General features: G+C 45.3%; 2 long non-coding RNA genes and 1 pseudogene across 2 annotated transcripts; 1 reads left to right on the forward strand and 2 right to left on the reverse strand.

Annotated features, from left to right (window-relative positions):
• Positions 1-2192: 2192 nt before the first annotated feature.
• LOC120699532 lies at positions 2193-3849 on the reverse strand. The gene is made up of 2 exons (XR_005685477.1): positions 3397-3849; positions 2193-2649 (listed from the first exon to the last, which is right to left on the reverse strand). It is a non-coding gene; the product is annotated as an uncharacterized LOC120699532 (long non-coding RNA).
• A 10338-nt stretch (positions 3850-14187) lies between these two features.
• On the reverse strand, positions 14188-15244 carry LOC120701020 (annotated as a pseudogene).
• A 1888-nt stretch (positions 15245-17132) lies between these two features.
• LOC120699533 lies at positions 17133-19480 on the forward strand. The gene is made up of 3 exons (XR_005685478.1): positions 17133-17358; positions 17453-17965; positions 19257-19480. It is a non-coding gene; the product is annotated as an uncharacterized LOC120699533 (long non-coding RNA).
• Positions 19481-19729: the final 249 nt, after the last annotated feature.

Below are 19729 nucleotides of genomic sequence, written 5' to 3' on the forward strand. Positions count from 1 at the left end.
GCTGAATAATGTTCATACAGATCTCAAGGCAACACATACCTTTCTGTGATGTTGATGCAGCACTCAAGGCACTTGAGCAATTCTGATTCTTGTTGTTGTTGCCTTCATCAGGCGAGAGGCACTTCTTTTTATTTCTTGCTTCTTTTTTTGCTGGCGGCGGGCAGTTTGGTCGGCGCCGGCGAAAGGGGATGAGGAAGTTCTAAGCAACTTAGCACACGACAGGGGTAGAGAAAATGGGCCGCACAAAGGTATGTGGGCCTGTGTTGATTTGGTTTGGGCTACAGAGAGACGCGGACCAAACGTTTGTTGCTGGCGACAAAACAGGAATTAGCCAGTTCAGATTTTTTTCCTAATATAGATAGGCCGTACGGAAGTGCATAATAACGGCTGGCCGTAAGATAGTCTGGAGGAGGAAGAAGAGTTCGTTGGTTTGTGCGGGCGACTATACCATACGCGCGTTGTTTATTTGGGTGATGAGATGATGATGATGATCCTTCTAAAAAAAGATGATGATGATGATCATGATGTCGTGGTTGGAGTTTGGACGCGACGACTTTAGCATTGCGCCTAGTAAAAAAAAATTAAATAGCGCTGCGGATTCGTTGCAAACCGCGCACGAGCGATGGTCGCCGTTCTGGGCATGGTCGCCAATTCCGTGCATGCATCCACCAATGCAAGATGTACAATACAAAATGATTCGATTTTTCTTGTGGCCATGACTGATATATTCTCACTCACGTCACAAACCAGTTGTTTCTGAATGCTCATTTGTTTTCCTTTTCTTCTCCCGTTGTTGCTTCTTTCCTTGTGCATATATAGAACAAACCAGCAGATTATTAGCCATCGGAAACAATTTTTCATGCAGTACTACTACCACTACTCCGGCGCCCCCCATCACCGCCGGTTCGAAATGAGCATCACCAACGATTCGGGAGGGAGGGAGCGTTGAATTTATGTCGATGGTGATGGGAGGGGCTATCACCACCGACCGGCGGTGATGGGGGTGCATCACCGCCGGTTCGAAAACTGTTGTTTCGAACCGATGGTGATGACTTTTTTCCCATTAAAAAAATATATCCATTTATTATTATTGCAGTATTTGTATAGCATATATAATATAGAGTTTTGCTAGATATCTGTCGTCAATTTTTTAGAAAAAAATCTGTCAGATTTCTGTACACCGGATGTTTTCGGGATTCGTCCTGTTTTAGTAGTCCCCTCGGATGCGTTGTGCTCAACGGGTCTCATCTTCGCACGGCTAAACCCACGACTCTGCACCTCCCAGGCTCCCAGTTTCTCTCCTCTACCTGTAACTCGAGAAATCTCTGGTTCATTCTCAGTTGTCACTCACGTCTCCCTCCTTTCCCCAAGCTACGCAGCCGTGTTAGCCGCTAGTCGAACTTACCCATTGATTTTCCACTCAGATCCGAGCTTTCTTCCTGGAATATTTTTTGTCTCTGTCCTTGAACTAATTTTTTTATGCGATTTGGTTATACGTTCTTCTTTTCTGTTGTATTTATACAGTTCGTTACCTGCAGAGCACAGTTCTGTTGTTTATATTTGTCACACTGCTTGCTGTCTCCATCTATTCCGCAAACAAATCAAAGATGTACTCAAAGGAATTTGTTGATGGTCAAAGTTCTATTGTCATTTGTGTTGCTTTTGACATTTATGTTATCTGTGTTCTTCCTAATGATATTACGACAGAGCTGTCCTTTGACAATTTGAAGAAAATGAGAATAGAAAAGTATGTGCAGATTGTGTTGACAGCAGAATTTATTCTTAGCAGATTTTGGGTTGTTTCAATACCCGTTAATACTTGTTATCTCCGTTAGCAAAAATCTGACAGATTTGTTGTCTGTAAATCTGTCAATTTTTTATTGCTGATGTGCCTATTTTTTATTGGACCAAAAAATTGACAGATGCAGTCAGAGGAAATCTGTCGACAGATACGTAGACAGTCCCATATAGATAACTATTGCAGCAGAATTGAACCATAAGATATTATACATTGAAATTAAATGAAAGAGTTCATACATCCTAATTAAAAACATAGAGTCCACACATCAAGTTTAAGAACATCTAGTCCATACACCAAATATATTACAATGCTTGACAAGAACGATATGATCTATGCATTACACCTAGACTAGTAAGGTGCCCGTGCTAACGCCACGGGTAAATTTCAGATGTACATCAAACAACACATGATCCATAGTCCAAACTGAGAAATATTTGTTTCACACAAAGGACAGTTATTATGTTGATTACACAACCACATGCATAAATTAGCCAAAATTCAGTGTCGGGGCAACACATGGGCATTGCTGGCAACTTAGGAACTCTCTCAAGCAACGCACACAGCAAGAAGCAACTTGGCTCTTTGCTTGGCTCTGTTCTTATCTAGTAGCATACTGCTTACTGCTACCATCTTCTATCTCGATCAAGCAGAAACCAGAAAAAACTTTACCTGAAGCTTTTTCTTCTCCAAAACCTGATCAACTCAAATGTGTACCCTCAACCTTAGGCTTCTTTTAAATCGGCAGCACATCAGATAGCTCTTGTCCATATCCTGAAAAAATAAACTGATCACGAGTAGCAGAGGGGCAACAAGAATTAGTTCAGAGCATGCATCTGTTAGGTTAGAACCTCTGTTTTCAAGGCGTCGCCTAGGCGTCCAGGCGGTAGAAAAAGCTAGGCATCGGGGTCGCTTAACCAGCATCCGCCTTGGACATCGATGGGGTCGATTTGAGCCCGCAGAGCAGAGAGGGAAGGGAGGGGAAGCGGCATAGAGGAAGCTGCGGGTGGCAATAGCTCACCTGGAGGGGAGAGAGGGAAGGGAGAGACGCTGGGCCCGCGCCGGCGTCACCGCCTCCTCCTGCGCCGGCCGCCGTCCTCCGCCGCGCTCGTGCCGGCGTCACCGCCTCCTCCCGCGCCGGCCGCCGTCCTCGACCGTGTGCTGGCCTCCGGCCGCCGTCCTCCGCCCTGCGCGCACCGGCTTTTCCATCCGAGGGGGAAGAGAGATGGGGCGTCAGGAGAGAGGGGATTGGGAGGCTGGGACTCGGTGCAGAGCACGCACGCCAGCGGAAGAGATAAGGGGGGAGAGAGAGAGAGGGGAGAAGTTGGGCTTACATGGGCTGGGCTGTTTCATGGGCTGGGCTGTTCCATGGGTTGTTTTCAGTATTTCACTATACTGATTAGTGATTATTTGCTTGTTGCATGCTTTATGGATGTAAACTTGAATATTTGCATAGTTATTTGTAAAATTTAAAAATAAAAAGTCTAGATTAGTTAGTATGTAAGGCGTCGCCTCGCCTCGCGCCTTAAGCGCCAAGGCGGCTGAGCGGTGGCGTGTCGCCTCGCCTCGCCTTGCCGCTTTAAAACCATGGTTAGAACAATTCCTCTAGGTTTTGCATTTTCTTGTCATATAATTTCCATTTTCAGTATCAATAATTAGACTTTTGAGTAATTATAGCTGACAGTGGTGGTAGTTATTTTCCTACAGAGCAACAGAGTGCTTTAGGGCGTTGGTTCATTCCCAGGTCAATTAGCTATAACCTGCTGCTCTATCCTACTTTGATGTGCATACTTCTGCACATATTCTGCCCACAGTACTCACTGCATCAACAGATAGAGCCCTCGACGTGCTCTGAATACACTATCACAAACAATGAAACCTGACAGGGAAGTGAACTCTAATGATACCTTTAGTGCTGATGGCCGCAGCTAAAATCTTAAAGACACAGATTAGGAATTCATAATTTTTGCTATCCTCTGCTTCTTCATGACCATATTGTTTTGTGCACTAATAAATTGGTTTCCTACCAGATTGTCAAAACAATGTCAGGTTCTTAGATGAGCTGCCTCCCTCTTCTGTCATGAGGAGCAGCACCTGCAGCTGAAGGTCTCCACGCTGCAGAAGGAGAATGGGAAGCTCGGGGAGGAGCTGGACACCATCAGCGCTGGAACAAGTTGACCAGGAGGACGCACGGCGCTAGGCTATGAGTCGTAAAATCAAAAGGCCTAAACAACGGAGCATGATAAATTGATAATGAAAGTAAAAAAAAGATTTAGAAATCATAAATCATAGAATACGATAAGATGTCAACAATGTCAGATAGTATGTGTTGTATGCCGTTAATTTGCAGGTTTCATCCCATGATCTATTTCTATACTCTTGCATCATGTCCTATTAAAAAAGTGAGCATTAAGCATAAAGAACGACAAGATTAGAGATCATGTCCTGCATCATTTCAATACTCTTGCACCAATTCTATACTCTTGCATCATGTCCTGCGCGTGAGAAAGACATGTATGTATACCTTCATAAGCCCTCTCCCATCTATGTCCTGTATCTTTCCAAACCACAAATTGTGCAGTAGTCGATCCTCAGACCTTGCAGCTTGTGGCCGTCAATTAGCTTAAATAAATGAGCAGGAATTAATTGGCAAGTGCAAAGAGAGGATTCAAACCGAATTGGCCCAGCTGCTGCTGCTGACCTGCTCCTGCTCGCACCGCCGGCCTGGCCGCAGCACCCCCAAGCTTCTGGTCGCCTTGGGCTGAGTGCCGTTGCTGGCCCAGGCCTGCTGCGGCGCTGCGTGCTCAGCCGCGAGCACGCGGCGTGCGCACCTATTCCCCGCGCTGGGCACCGCGATTGGCCACCCGTTCGCCTGGCCGCGCTCGAGCGCCGCGAGCGCTGGCCGCTGGGGCGGGGGATGGCGCAAGCAGGGGCGGCGGCCGGGGCTCGGGGACGGCGCCGCGTCTGGAGCCCGGGGCGGGGGGACGGCGCAAGCAGGTGCGGCGGCCGGACCTCGGGGACGGCGGCACCGGGGATTGGGGCGCGCGGGGGAATGGACTGGACGAGCTTGGCAGTCGGGGATTTGGGCATGCGCGGGCTGGCGAAAAAGGAAAACATGGGCTGGGGAAAAAGGAAAGAGGTGTGGTCGTCGGGTTGCAGAAGAAGACCGGTGGAAGGAAGGAGGAGTTGGGGTTTTGTACTGTATAGCTTCATTTTCGTCGGTTCGTAACAAGAACTGGCGGTAATGTTCTTGATCACCGCCGACTCGTGGATGGAATCGACGGTGATGATAGGCGACCTCATCACTGCCGGTCCGTGTTACCAAACGGCGGTGATGATGGACATCACCGCCGGTTCCAACGGCCACTACAGCCACCAACTTTGGACTCGGCGGTGATGAGGCATCACCGCCGGTTCGTTTCGAACCGTTGGTAATAGCTCGTTTGCTATGACCAGTTCTATAGTAGTGTACCTACAACTTGTCTGAAATGTAAGATATTTTGGTTTGCTCTAAATCATACTGTCCAAAGTTTGACCAAGTTTATAGAACAGAATAATAATATTTGAATTTTGATAATAAATAGATCTATTATGAAATATAATTTCATAATTTACTTATTTGATGTTTCAGATGCTAATATTTTTCTCTATAAATTTGATCAAACTTAAACTATTTTAATTTAGAACAAAACAAAATACCTTATATTTGAGGATGGAGGGAGTAAATTTTAAAGTCACATCGTCACACAAGTTATTTAAGTAGTGTGGCACTGACTGCGCTAGTATCTTGCTCACGTCCAAATTTGAAACTAATATAATTATTTACTGACGAGTCTTAGTTGCGTTCGGATCCACTTTTAAGAATAGTGACAAACCGTGAACCTTTGGAGTGGCAACGGTCACTTTTTTTTCCAATTAATTTGCATGTGCTTCCCCTATGGATTGTGTGCATTATTTGCATGCGGAAGAAGACTTGAAGTAAGGAAATTTGCATGAGCTTTTCACAGCTATCTTTAGAGCCGTGTGAAGGTGACCCGTCCCTACAAATTTATTTTGGGTACGTCAATTGCTACAGTACATCTGCTCCACTTGTAGGAAAGGGTGAAATTTCGATCCGCCCCTAAAAAAATTGCGGCATTCTTACAAATCATTTTTGTAGTAGTGCTAGAAGCCATAAATTCTTTAAAAGAGTATTTGAATGCTTCACAAATCACAAGAACAATTTGTGCATAGGAATTCAGAGACACTTAGATATAAACTGATAAAAGTTTGCACGACCTAATTATGATCATGATACATATTACCTCCAAAATTCAAAATTAAGTTTCACATAACCTTGTACTAGGCAGATTTCATCCACATCATGTGGGATTGGGAGGTCCAGATCATGTGTCCGCAACAACCTTGGTCACCATTTTGGAAGGCGATGTCTGTATTGAGTTGCTAAAATCTGAGCTAGCTAGAATCCTACCAGTGAAGTGGGATTGGGAGGTCCATGAAGATGGGGACAAGGCATTTGTTGTCCCTTTTCCGTGCAAAGTCGAGTTGGATCGGATGGTGGCAATCGGGTCAATCATAACAAAGCATAAGGAAGAGGTCTTGCTGTTTGAGGAATACAACACTGAGATTAAACCAACGAGGAAACTAAAACAAGTTTGGGTACGTGTGTTTGGGGATATGAGATCAGATCCTTCCTCCCATTGTGGGCAGTTGGGAGTTGGGACCATACTTGGGGCTACTCAAAAGGTAGATATTACTTACCTGAGGAGGACTTGTGTGGTGAGGCTGTTGGTGGCTGTGCTAGATGGCACTGCTGTGCCAACCGATGCAGATATTGTGGTGAACAGAAACATGCATGTATAGGATCTTCTTCAAGGTGGATGAGGTCTTAAGAGATGAGGAGGATTTTAACCAAGATGATGATGACCTTCTGGACGATGAGGATGACCGTGCTGGGGATCAAGAGATGGAAGAGGCCGATGATTCTGGTGATAAAGGAGGTGACAAGCCAAAGAGAGATGCACAGGAGCCTCATACTACACTTGAGTCCAGCACGATGCTACCTCACAAGCAGGCTGCATTGTTAAAAGAAATTCTTGACATTGCGTGTGCACAAGTGATTGAGGAGGCCAGCTTCAAGATTATGAACGAAGCGGATGATGGCGCACCCATTTCGACGGAAGGAGCATTTGAGGGCTCCTTACTGGAAGTCGACCTTAGGGGCGAGGTGGTGCCTATACTTTCACCTGCTGCTGGGACGGGCACTGTCACCTTGGCCGAGATGGGCGATGCCGCCATGGCCGAGATGGACGCTATCACCAAGCCCGTGGTGGGCGCTACCGCTGAGACCAAGATGGGCTCTATAGACGTGGCAGGTGATGTCGCCACGACCGAGGCGAGCACTGGAACCGAGAGAGGCAGCTCGAGTAGGAAGTGTTCGCTGCCTCGCCACCTGTAGAAGCTGAAGGGGTCGCGCTAGCGACCGAGGCGGGGAGTCAACTCGAGCAGGGAGTACTCGCTGCCTCTCTGGCTACAGAAGCAGCAGGGTCCCAGCTCCCTGCAACTAAGATCAACACAGGCATGTCCAAGACGTCAGAGAAGATAAAGAAGCTTGTGCATGCTACAAATACAACCCTGAGGTGCAGCAACCGTGGGCAGGCAAGAAATGATGAACACACACTAAAAAAGACCGCCCGCTTGGCAGAGATACGTAACCTAGAAGGTAACCAATCCTTTGCGTCTTTTTCCGATTCTCGCATTTCTTCTAACTTAGATAAGCTAGGCGTTTCTTTGGGTAGAGATGATAATGTCATTAAATCTTCCACCATAGCTATAAAAAACATAGAAATTGATAGGCTAGTAGTGGCTGCTAAGAAGAAAGTAGAGAATAAAAATAAGAGAAATGTTAAAAAAACAGTACCTCCAACATCACAGATTTCAGTGATGATGAGGGGGAGGAGAGACTTGAGGCGGTCCTTAACCACGTTTGTGGAGATATAAATGAGGACTCGCTTGAGCAGAATTTTGACCACGTATTTAGTGATCTCAATCCTGTTCCTAGAAAGAAAAAGTCTAACTCTGCCACTAAGATTGAAAATGGCAAGCCTCCCAAAAAGCCAAGAACCCCTTCTAAGCTTCGTCTCCAATGAAAGGAGTCTTCTGGAACAGCAGATGTCTTGCAGACTTGGCTAAACACATATATTTATCAGAGATGGTCAAAGAGGAGCAAATTAATTTTATTGCTCTTTCAGAGACAGGTAGCGATGACTTCTCAGATGCTACTTTGAAAAACTTTTGTGGGGGCTGAGATTTTATTTGACATAGTTTGGCCCCACACGGTCGTTCAAGCGCATCCTTTTGGGGGCTGACCTGAACTATTTTGACATTGGTGCCATCGACGAGGGTGACTTTTATGTTAAGTTCATCCTTCGAGATAAGTCTGATGGCTTCAAGTTTGCACTATATGTTGTCTATGGACCGGCTCAACTTAATAATAAAGAGGCCTTTTTAGTGGAGATGACTCACACCTGCTCGCGGGAGTCTCTACCTTATATCATAGGTGGGGACTTTAATATTATGAGACATCCAGATGACAAGAGCACAGATAACTTTGATAGTAAATGGCCCAACATCTTTAATGCGGTAATCGAAACCCTGGACCTCAAAGAGATCATTATGTCGGGTCGTCAATACACTTGGGCTGGTCCAGGAGATGAGCTGACTTTTGAGAAATTTGATAGAGTACTTGTTAGTACTGAATGGGAGGATAAATACCCTTTATCAACGGTTGAGGCTAGGGATAGAAACATTTCTAATCACACTCCCCTTGTCTTAAACACTGACTCTTCTACTCACCAGAATGGGCAATTGTCCTTCAAATTTGAGACAGGAATGCCATGGCACCACGTCGCTACAAAGATGGCAAAATAAGATTAGGCGCCTCAGGCAATACCTAAGAGGGTGGGCCAGGCATACAGCTGGAGTGTATAAAAAAGAAAAGAAAAGACTTATCGCTTGGTTAGACAAGTTAGATAAAAAGGCAGAAACCAACATCCTGACAGATAATGAGATCAATTTAAAGCATCATATAAAGGAGAGATTAATTTTCCTTCTGAGAGAAGAAGAGATTAAATGGTATGAGAGGGCGAAGGTGAAAACCCTTCTTCATGGAGATGACAACACTCGCTTCTTTCATCTAGTGGCCAATGGCAAGCACCGCAAACAACACATCTTCAGATTAGAACAAGAAGATGGCATAATTGTGGGAAACATTGAACTCAAAAAGTATATCACAAATTATTACAAGAACTTGTTTGGTCAACCAGATGAGAATGACATCTCACTTGTGGAAAGTCGAATAGATGACATTCCTCAAGTAACAGAAACAGAGAATGAGATCCTGATTTCTGCTTTCACTGAGATAGAGGTGAAGGAGGGGGTGTTTCAAATGGAACACAATAAAGCCCCTAACCCTGATGGTTTTCTAGCAGAAAAATTTCAAGTATTCTGGGAAATAATAAAGGAGGACCTTATGGTACTCTTCAAAGATTTCCATGAAGAACGCCTACCTCTTTATAGTCTCAACTTTGGAGTGATTACACTACTTCCAAAGACAGTGGATGCGAAACAAATACAACAATATAGGCCAATCTATGTTCTTAATGTCAGCTTCAATATTTTCACAAAAGTTGGCACCAACAGGTTGAATAAGGTAGCTCAAACAGTGGTTAGTCCCTCCCAAATTGCCTTTATGCCAGGTAGAAATATCATGGAGGGGGTAGTTATACTCCACGAAACCATTCACGAGCTACACAATAAGAAGCGAGATGGGGTCATTTTCAAAATTGACTTTGCAAAAGCCTATGATAAAGTTAAATAGTCGTTCCTTCAACAAACACTAAGTATGAAAGGGTTCTCACTCAAATGGTGTAGCTGGGTTGAAGGAATGGTTAAGGGGGGTAGTGTTGGGGTTAAGGTCAATGGTGACATTGGTCATTACTTCCAAACTAAGAGGGGGCTTAGACAAGACGACCCTATGTCTCCTGTCCTATTCAATATAGTTGCAGATATGCTAGCAATTGTGATTAAAAGAGCTAAGGATGATGGACAAATCAGTGGTGTTATACCACACCTAGTGGATGATGGCTTGTCGATTTTGCAATATGCAGATGATACCATCATTTTCCTGGACCATGACATCGAACAAGCAAAAAATATGAAACTTCTGCTAAGTGTTTTCGAACAGATGTCTGGTCTTAAGATAAACTTTCACAAAAGTGAGCGAAAAAGTTTGAAGATGAGTATATCGAACTCTTTGGATGCAATGCTGGGGAGTATCCTTTCAGATATTTGGGTATTCCAATGCATCATCGACAGCTCTGTAATATTGATTGGAGGAAAGTCGAAGATCGTTTTGAAAAGAAGTTAACACGTTGGAAAGCTAAGCATTTGTCATATGGAGCTAGATTAGTTCTTCCAAACTCAGTGCTTAGCAGCATACCCATGTTCATGTTGTCCTTTTTTGAGATACCCAAAGGGGTTCTTAAGAAACTTAATCAATACAGATCGAGTTTCTTTTGGCAAGGTGGCTCAGATAAGAAAAAATACCGCTTAGCTAAATGGGACATTCTCTGCTGCCCTAAAGATCAAGGTGGCCTTGGAGTCATTGATCTCAAGGTTCAGAATAAGTGCCTTCTAAGCAAATGGATAGTTAACCTGCTTAACAGAGAAGGCACATGGCAATCTATGCTCAGAAACAAATATTTGAGCTCAAAATCTCTACAAGTGCAAGCTAAACCAAACGACTCATTTTTGGAGAGGGTTAATAAAGATTACAGAAGAGGTCTTGGCCTATAGATCCTTTGAGATTAAAGATGAGAAACAAACGAGATTTTGGGAGGATACTTGGGTGGGCCAAAGGCCATTCAAATATTAGTATCCAACAATTTACAACATAGCTCGCCAACCACATGCATCAGTAGCGAGTGTGTTAAGTTCAGAACCCCTAAACATTTCGTTTAGAAGGGCATTGGTGGATGAAAAACTCCAAGAATGGCTTGACCTGGTAGCTAAGATAACCAACATCAATTTAGTTGACGGGAGAGATCACTTCAAATGGCATTTAAATAAATATGGGATCTTTACTGTTAGATCTATGTGCCTCCACAAGATGAACCAGCATACTCCCTTTTGCCACAAATTAATTTGGAAACTAAAAATCTCTCTCAAGATAAAGATTTTCTTTTGGTATCTCCAAAGAGGAGTTATCCTAACAAAATATAATCTAGTGAGAAAAAATTGGAATGTGAGTTTGAAGTGTTGCTGCTGTAATTGTAATGAATCGATTACACATCTCCGCTTTGACTGTCACCATAGAAAGGAGATTTGGAGGATAGTCTATTTAGCTACAGGGTTAACCCTGCTAAGATCGATTTCCCATATGCTAGGGAATTGGCTCTCAAATTTTGGTGACAAGGAGAGGTGTGTCATGTTGGTGGGGGCAACTGCATTGTGTTGGGCTATTTGGAGATGTCGTAATGATATTATTTTTAACAAAATCAAGTATTCTTCATTTATGCTGGCTGTTTTCAGGGGGACCTACTAGTTGCACATGTGGGCGCACCTATAGCATGAAGATATGACGAAGGTGCTATTCCGAAGGGCAAGTCTTGCTTTGGAGACCGTCGCCTTGGAAATAGCCAATCGGGGGTGGAAGCATAACCTATGGATTGGTTTAGATCATTTTTCCTTTATTTTCCTCCCAATTAGCCAATGGACGGTTTTGTTTTGTAATAATCTTTTGGCCATATAGACTTTGTAGAGTTTGGAACTCGTTTCCATTTTCTAAAAAAAACGGTCACATACCCAATGTATATACCATCACATACTTTATGTACCTATTCTTCATTGGGTAAGATACGTTGTACATCATGAGATATATATGTGGGAGTAGCTGCAAGTGTAGAACGAAATTTTCCTATGTATACCCATTTCGACGTGAAGCATCGGCTTGTGATCCTAAATCTAGTGATTGATTATTGACTTGTCAAGGCATTCTTCTCAAAGAGACATAGATGCGAATCCGCCGGAGTAAGGTTTCCACCCAAAATTTTAGTTTGGTCCATCTTATGTGGTTGACAGGTGAGACCGTTTTCCCCATGCATTGGTCCTCTTCGTGCCGCTCTGAATCCGAGTGTGATTCAACTATTGATTGAGGGTCTAATCCGGACTCCACCTAGCCCCTGACATCGTTGCAACCGGATTCCGGACTCCACCCTGAGCCCCTATCCATCCATCTCCGTTCATCCTGGAGAACTGGATTTCGGACTCCACGCTGAGCCCCTATCCATCCATCTCCGTTCATCCATCTCCCTTCAGCCACGACAGGCGTTTGTTACATGGTTGCTTCCCAACTCCAGTAGTGCACCGCACATGCTACTGGATTGTGACGCCAGATGGATCATCTAATTCAACGTGGGATTTCATAAATTTTCTGACTCCGACAAGGAAATGCATTCATGAGAAGGTCATTCAGTTTGAGCTTTGAACACCGCGCCGCAACTTTTTCGCCCTAAAAAAATACTATCTTAAATGCTTTAGTTCTGAGAGTAAGGTTTATGATTTAATCTGCTGCTGGCTAAATGCAAATGCCACATTATATACAATTAACAAAACAGCCAACATATATAGGCCGTGTTTAGTTCCATTCATTTTGAATTTTGAAAGAGAATCTTTTCATATTTGAAGTATTAAACATAGACTAATCATAAAACTAATTACAGAACTCGTCTGTAAACTACGAGACGAATCTAATGAGTCTAATTAATCCATCATTAGAGCATGTTTACTGTAGATTTACTGTAGCAATTTAGTGTCTATTCACAGCCTAATTAGGTTCATTAGATTCTAAAAGCGATCGAGTGCTCTAACCTAAGAGGGGGAGGGTGAATTAGGCACTATAAAAACCTTAACCTATGGCTCCAACTAGTTTGCACAAAAACTTAAACTAAAACATGCTATCTAGATGTGCAGCTACAGTTTACCTTAGTGTGAAACCCTCATCCCAAAAGAGTTTAGCAACATATAGCCAATCCTATCAAGAAACTATTCTATGAAAGTAAAAGCACAAAGATTGCAATATGAAATACGAAAGCTTAAAGAGAGGGATTAGAGGAAGCAAACTCTTGATGCGAGAATTTATCCCGTGGTTCGGATTGCCACAAAGACGCCCCTACATCCACGTTGTTGAAGCACTCACGAAGAGTATCGCTTTCCGGCAATCAAGTCTCTTCCGTGAACACAGTCACGGTCACCTTGATCCCGATATCCACTAAGGGAGATTGCCCACGAAGGAGGGGTCTCCATCCCCCGCACAATGTTGTCGACGCCTTTCCACACCAAGCCAGAGGGTCATTGAATTGCCGGCGAGCCACCAATGCTCTAAGGAGGCTGGCGCACCGAGATACAAGTTTGGTTCACTCTAGAACCACAGCACAAGGATCTAAACCTTGCTTGATCACTCACTCAAGAGCTAACCTAGAACTAACACTTACAAAGTTTGTGCTAAGGACTAAGGATTTGATCTCTATGTTCTTGGATGGTTTGGAGGTGTTCTTGGATGTGTGTGTGTGATGTTTTGGAACTCCAGCAAGATTCAAATAGTCGGGAGAACACACACACACACACACACACACACACACATATATATATATATATATATATATATATATATATATATATATATATGCCTCCAACTTGAACTAGCCGTTTAGAGCCGTTGGACACTTTTCTGCGTAGGCATCGGAACTTCCGGTGCAAAGAGCATCGGTACTTCCGGTCACTCACAGACTGAAACTAGTCGTTGGCTTCATTGACATAGCTGCAGCAACTCCAGGGACCATCGGTTAAACCGATGCTTAAGCGTTGGTTCTTCCGGTGACACTTGATCTTCATGTAGCCGTTACACTCTTCCTTTCTTGCTGACGTCATTGCACCGACGCTATGCTCCGATGGGGCATCGGTTAAACCGGTGCTGAAGGCTTGGCTCCTGGGCACTTGACATCGTCTCTGGACAATAGTATGCTGATTTCACCGATGCCTCTCTTTGACCCGTCGGTTAAACCGGTGCTACTGAGTTTTCCTCACTTGGGTACGCACGTCCAATTACACCGATGCTAGGGCGTCGGTGTATCCGGCAACCATCGGATGCACCGATGGTGATGCATCGGTTTAACTGGTGCAACGTCCATTTCGTCCCGGCAAACATTTGGATTCTTGAAATATATTCTATCTCTGGATTTCCACTATACTTTGACACCTCTATGACTGATTGGACTTGTCATCTTGATGGTGGATTGGACTCATGGTGAATTATTGGTGGTGCACTCATCGCATCAGCAGGCGGCACGGCGGAACCCCATGGTGGCGCCGGCGACATTGTACAGCACCTCGTATGTCTGCAGCTGGCCGTTGCCGATGACCCCGATCGCCCGGTCGTCGCTGCCGGGGGCAAAGGCGAGGCAGTTGTCGTAGAGGATCCCCGACGGGTCGAGCTCCACAGCGGCGCTGTGGTCGAACACCAGCGTGATGGTTGGCAGCGTGACGCGGCGGACCCCCCTCAAGTCGTAGCAGGTGTCGAGCTGGTACTTGGGCGGCGCCGCGCGGTACATCCCCATCCTGGCCCGGAAGGCGGCGCGCAGCGCCCCGTACGCCGTCGGCGGGAGGCGCGTGATCACCGAGCGCGAGTCCACGACGGAGCCGGGCGCGAACACCGCCGGCGGCACGGCGAGGGCCTGGCCGGCGACGACGATGGCCTGGAGGCGGACGAGGTAGAGCATCGGCGCCTGCGGGACGGCGAACATGGGCGTGAGGGCGTACCGGGAGGCGGCGACCCCGGGCACGCCGAGGACGAAGAAGCCGCTGTAGCTCGGCGTCCGCGGGAGGCAGTAGGAGAAGACGCCGCCGTAGGTGAGCCGGGTCTGCGACGCCAGCGACTGCGCGCCGCCGCCGAGCGCCATGATCCCGGCGGTGTCGTTGGGGAAGTGGCCGCGCACGGCGTGGCTGCACCCGAACTGGAACCCGCCGATCACCGAGGTGGGGTTGAGCCGGAGCACGTCGGAGATGAAGGTGCCCGCGGTGGACCACCCGTCGGGAATCGGGATACTGGACGCGGTACTGGCACTGCCGGGACCCGCCGGCGCAGCCGTTGCCGTAGGGGCCGAGCTGCCGGCAGATGGGGGAGCCGCAGGCGAAGGGCGCGTACGTCGACGACTGCGAGGGGTCGTAGAGGGTGTCCGTCTGAGGGTGGCACTGGGGCCTGGGGCAGGGGGCGCACTGCACCCAGGCCACGTCGCTGGCGGTGTCCCGCACCATCGTCTGCTTCACGCCCGGCACCCGCCGCCCGCCGCAGGTTCGAAGATGGTCACCGCCTCGGAGTTCTAGTTGCATTGCATTGCATCATCAGCGAACAGTAGCTTAGCTAGTCATCAGACACGGGTATATATATAAAGAGAGACAGAGAGAGACATAATTATTAATATATATGTAAATGTGTTCTTGCCTCTGACGTGGGGTCACTGTCTTGGCCAATGTTGGGTCCAATGGTGGGAGCGTGCTGGCCGCTCTTGGTGTCCGACTCCGGCAGGTCGCTGCCGTCGTCGTCCTGGGGGGTGCCGCCGGCGAGCTTCCTCTGGATGTAGACCGCGCGTTGTTGGTCCTGCAGCAGCACGTCGGCCGGCGCCGGCGCCGGCGACCAACTTCCCACCGCCGCCACCGAGCACGGGCCATAGGAGTGGCTCCGCGGCACCCAGCTGCCACTGCTAGAAAATCTCTCATTAGTACTAGTCGGGAACCCCCGGTTTGCAAATGATATTGTTTCCTTACAACTTTGCGTGAGTGATTATTTCCGTCTAACTCTTTCTATTCTGTAATCGAATTGTTTAAACTTTTACTACCAAGAACTGCCTCCGTATAATCTTGTAGTGAACACTGGGTCCTAATTGTCATAATTCCCGAGAAGAGCCTACTCGTGGTTATGGACTCATCGAGGAGACCTTCAGAACAATACGAAAATCTTCTTAATATGATGAAAAAGTAATTCTACCACTACTCCGTCGATGACCGATAATTTGAATCACTTTGTTACTTGACTATAATTGTTCTAATCATGCACAGGATTTGGAAAAAATTCGCTAAAAATCATCTAGGCAAATTTGACAAGAAATTGAAGATCAAGACAGATTTTGCGGTACGCACTTGGATGATTCGTTGCACGATTTATTAGTTTTATTATATATTCATGTAAATACCTGATAATTTCTTCTCTCTTAAAGTGTATGAGGCAGAAACAAGGCACTATATTATGCGCATACTATGTATGCGAGAACATCCATGGTTTGGTAGGTCCTCCAAAGGGCTGGACAGATTGGGAGGAGGAAGTAATTAAAAAACTTGTTAATATTTGAACTCGTATTTTAATTAGTCAAAATTAATTATCCCTTTTTTCCATAGGTTGAGGAGATGCGCGATAAACTCATACCGGAGGAAAAGATTATGGCGATTCAAGAACAAATGTCTGGATTTATTGTTGAGCAAGTCCTCGATCCAAAAGGCGAATTCTACTATGATGGACTATCTAATATTGACAATCGCAGCAAATATGATAATATACGCGTATATATGTAATTAAGAACGAATATACCTATGTAAATATATATGTGTGTATGTATTAAATTTCTATTTATGAGTATGTATGTATTATATATATAAGCACTCCAATAATATATATGTGTGTGTATATATATATATAAGTGAATTAATTCATATATGAAAACTTTCTAGGAAAAATATTATATAAGTAACTATATATTTTTGTATATATTAGTGAAGATCATACACACTGAATTCCAATACATAAGTTTAATTGAAATGCAAAAGTATAATTGAAATAGAAAAATAATTGAGAAAAGTAAAGCAGGAAAAAAAAGATCTTTTGTCCCGGTTGGTGTTACCAAGCGGGACAAAAGGTCTGGCGCACCCTTTTGTCCCTGTTTTGTCAGACCCGGAACAAAATGACACCCATTTTTGTCCCAGATTGACATTCCCGATTGGAAAACCGGGACAACAGGGGTTTTCCAACCAAAACAAATTAACGTTTTTGTAGTAGTGGCCGGTCGACCGATGCTTACCTTGGTGACGCTGCCAAGCCCCGCGCGCGCATATATATATATATATATATATATATATATATATATATAAAAGCGATCGACCTACTATAGCTGGCGCATGAACTTTTGCTTTATTACGTGCTGTTGAGATGATGCGAAACTTAGGGCAGGTACAACGGGGCGTCGACTCCCGTCGACATGCAGCTCCTTTTTGCAAAAAACCCCCCGACGGAGAGGAGAGACGGCACGGCCGTCGGCTCGTTCGTCGACGGCACTCGCGCGTGGTCCGAGGCGAGACGACGAGTTGCCGAGGCGTTGTAGGAGTTGCTGCAGTTCGGCGACGGGGGCATGGATCCGCTGTGCGCGCGCTCGTGGGAATTCGTTTTGCCGCCAAAAGTTCGCGCCAAGCATCTTGCCCGATAAAATCCCCTCCTCCCTTCCCTCCGCCCGCCCATCCAGCTCCTCACGGCCACCATGTCGCGGTGCGCAGATCAGGCGGCGCGAGATTTGCTCAAGGCGGATGCAACTCGGGAGCGGCAGGCTGCGGCGGCGCACTCGCGGAAGGCCCCGGGGGCATCTGCATCGACGGACTCACGGCGCCATCAGGGGGATCTACGGCGGTGGCCAAGAAGCAGACGAGCTCAAGCAGAGTGGCGGAGCAAAGGATTTCGGCGCCGCCGCGGACTGCAGGTGGATGAGGCTCGGATGCGCAAGGCAGCTGCGGCGCAATCGCGGAAGGATGCGGCAGCGCCGATGCGGAAGGCACAGGGAAGAGCTCGAATGGATGATGTCTGATTCTCCCCACCAGTGCGGAAGGTGCCCTGTGTCCTTTTGCCGTCTGATTTCATTTGAATTTGATTGATTTCTCGTGGTGGTGCCAATGATTTATGCAGATAGTACATGAATTTTGGCTGTGGATTTTTGCAATCATGGAGTTGCAGGATAGCTTTCCTATTTCCCATTTGATTTCGTGAAGCAGCACACTAGGGTGTGGAAATCCAAGGTTATCTTCAGACTTGATTCCGATCTGATTCATTTCAGCACACTTTAGCTTTCGATATTTCAGCATGTTATAGTAAAACTGACATAAATGACTAGCATACGGTTCTGATGATTGATGAGCTCTCTAGATTGGAGCTCACATTTCTGAATAATCCACTATAGCCAATTTTTCAGATGACATTTCTAATTAATTCACTGTAGTTATCTTTTTTTCAAACAGCTGTGGCCACTGATATTTCTAATTAATTCATGTAACCAAATTTTCAGTTTGTTGTGGCAACTTCATTTTCTAGTAAAGATCAAGACTGCCATTTTTTTATTTCAGCTGGTCTGTTATTATTGATTAGTTCAGATAAAATTCCTTGCTGGTGATGACATTCTGATAAAAAAAATTTCCTCGCACAATTGACACAAAGGTTAGTGCATATTGACTTGCTGACTGCAGTAATCTCAATTTAACCTGTCCACCTAGATTATCGATAATTAGTTCATCCTGAGTCTGAGATTCAGATAGACTACTCTGCAATTCTGTAGTTCATTGATGAGGTGACCTGTGGTTCTAAGCTTAGACACGAGCCAGATGTCATGTATAGCAGATTATAAAGTTTTGATTGGGTGTACAACCCATAGGGTGTCCTAGAGCTGATTCTTGGGGCGACGAGCTGTCCCCTAAAGGAGATTGATGCAAACAACCCTGCATGATAGGAGTGTATCTTCATTGTGTGTCAGGGATTTCTTCTCCCCATGGGCTGTGTTAGCTTGCATAGCATTTTGTTCTTGATTAATTCAGTCGTGTTGTAGTGTAGCACTGATTGTAGCATAACCAGTCTCATGATCAGGTGAATATCTTTGAAGGTTTTGAGGTTGATCAGATGTTGTCGACTGAAAACTGAAGATGTCATTACTGAAAACTGAGAACTGAAAACTGAGCATCACACTTTTTTCCGAAATTTTATTTTGTCTAGTGAAAACTGAACTAAAATAGTGATGCAAGCATTAGTGAACTAAAATGGTGGTTCCATTATGAGCATGGCTGTTCATAATTTTACCTGTGGCAGCATGGAATCCTGAGACTGAACATTTCTGTGTAAGACACCCCTTTCTATTGCTCTTGTTTACACTGTCCCAGTGTGGCTTAGTTTGATCTTCAGTTACTCCAGTTGATAAATGTGCCATAAGATTCTTCTTTTCTTGATTATTTTACTTTTCCGGACAACTTAAGAGAATCTGTAGCTGTAAACTGAAACGGTGGCGGTGGCTGCATTATTTATTTGCATTCCTCTGATTTGCAGCCTGTGTCGATAAACTAGAAGAAATTGATCCAACGGAGGTATATACATTTGATGACTTTATTGCCAAGGATGAAAAACTAGAAGCCTTGATTGGCGACAAATTGAAGGCCAATATTATACATGCTTGTTGTAAGAGTCATGCGAATTATTTGAATGTATTATGCATTTTCTCATGTATGTAACAAAATAGCTACAAAGATCAAGTATGCACTAGATCACCATGAGTTTGTGTGTTAAAGAAAGAATTAATCATTCTGCAGCCAGCTAAATAGACAGCTCGTTGTACAAGCTGTCTGTTCAGCTATTTGTTTGTGACAAAAAGACAACAGCTGTCTGCACTGTTGTATACGCCCTTATGCCGCGGTGAGAAGCTGATTATTGATCTGCACGCAATGAATTGGATGCTGAAACCTACGAGCACGCCGACCCGTAGACATGCAGGGCAAATTTGCAGAAACACCCCTGCGCAAGTG

The sequence above is a fragment of the Panicum virgatum genome, chromosome 3K (genome assembly GCF_016808335.1).
Source record: "Panicum virgatum strain AP13 chromosome 3K, P.virgatum_v5, whole genome shotgun sequence".
Taxonomy (NCBI): domain Eukaryota; kingdom Viridiplantae; phylum Streptophyta; class Magnoliopsida; order Poales; family Poaceae; genus Panicum; species Panicum virgatum.